This window comes from Sinocyclocheilus grahami, unplaced genomic scaffold (assembly GCF_001515645.1).
Source record: "Sinocyclocheilus grahami isolate Dianchi unplaced genomic scaffold, SAMN03320097.WGS_v1.1 scaffold540.1, whole genome shotgun sequence".
Taxonomy (NCBI): domain Eukaryota; kingdom Metazoa; phylum Chordata; class Actinopteri; order Cypriniformes; family Cyprinidae; genus Sinocyclocheilus; species Sinocyclocheilus grahami.
This window is the reverse complement of record NW_015505719.1, coordinates 56088-57846: the sequence shown is the minus strand read 5'-3', so window position 1 is coordinate 57846 and position 1759 is coordinate 56088.

Genomic DNA, 1759 nt, shown 5'->3' with positions numbered 1-1759 from the left:
TCATATTTGCCAGTGACATAGGCTACGTAGTGAAGAATGTGAAAACTGCAAACCAATCAGTTTTTGCCTTGTATGCCATTTTCCAACTAAATTAATTCATGGGGTTTGCATTTTTTGTTGTATTTTTGCCTTTGACAGGATTCAGTGAGAGAGGAGATAGGAAGCAGTGGGAGGGGGAGGGGGAACAAGATCAGAAAAGGGCCTCAAATCGACACTCAAATTAGGATGCCAAAGTTACTGTATGGTTTCCAACATGTTGCATTTTTCTTTTTGGTATAAATGGAGTCTCTTATGCTTATCAAGGCTGTATTTATTTGATCAAAAATACAGAAAAAAACTGTAATATTGTGAAATATTATTACAATTTCTAATATTGGTTTCCTATTTTAATATACTTTAAAATAAAATTTATTTATGTGATACAGCATTGAATTTTCATTAGCCATTACTTTGATTTATTATCAGTGTTGAAACTGTTGTGCTCCTTAGTATTTTTTGCAACCTGCAATTATAAAGATCAGCATTTATTCAAAATATTAATATTTTCTAACAATATGTGTCTTTACAATCAATATTTTTAAAAAGTATTAATTTCTTTAAACAAACAAAAAAAAACTGACCCCACACTTTTGAATAGTAGTGTATATTGTAACACAAAATTTCTATTTTGAATAAACACTGTTCTTTTAAACTTTTTATTTTTCAAAGAATCCTGAAAAAAGTATCACAGGTCCCAAAAAATATTAAGCAGCACAACTGTTTCCAACACTGATTATAAATCAGCATATTAGATTGATTTCTGAAGATTAATGTGAAACTGAAGACTGGATTAATCGTGCTGAAAATTCAGCTTTGCTTCAAAGTAATAAATTATATTTTAAAGTAAATTAAAATAGGAAAATGTTATTTTAAATTGCGATAATATTTCTCAAAACTACTTTTTGTTCTGTATTTTTGATCAAATAAATGCAGCCTTGATGAGCATAAGAAACTTCTTTAAAAAACATTAAAAATCTTACTGATCCCACACTTTTGAATGGCACTGTATATGTAATATATACATTAAATACATGACAGGTGTAGCGTCTGGACCAATCAGACACACCATTTTTCATTTGATTTAACAAATCAATTATTCATTAGATTAACAAACATTCACAGACCCCTCACCCAATAAACATACTGGGTGCCAAGATGTCTGGGAACGAGGCCCAGGACCCTGGTTACCATGGCAACCCTGACACCTTTGCTAGACCAGAGAGATTTTACGACCTAATGGCATGTTGAGAGTCACCCCTCTCACTACAGTTTCCATAGGAAATCCACAGTGCACAATAAAAATTGACTCTTCTATAATTAATTAATAGGAAAACCTTTCTTTGAATGAACACACATATCCTTTAGGTCATTGTGTATATTATTGCTGTCTTGTATATTATCTGTTGTATTGTAGACTAGTTTATGCATGCTTATGATAGAACCACTCATTCATGTAACCTTACATATAACGTGTTTGGTCTCTATTAATTCGTATTCGGATGATCTAATTGAGAGTGTATATTGTATGTTTATACCTATGCAACATATTAGTGTTCCAAGAATCTTTATTAGTTTGTGCATCAACACCCCAAGCGAATTGCATTTGCAAATTACCATGCCCTCACACAAAGGGTCGTAAAACCCTCCAGCAATTGCAACCTCCAGCTTGGAATTTCTGCCTTTCTCATTGGACAAGCCCATCTTGAGAGGCGTGAATCTT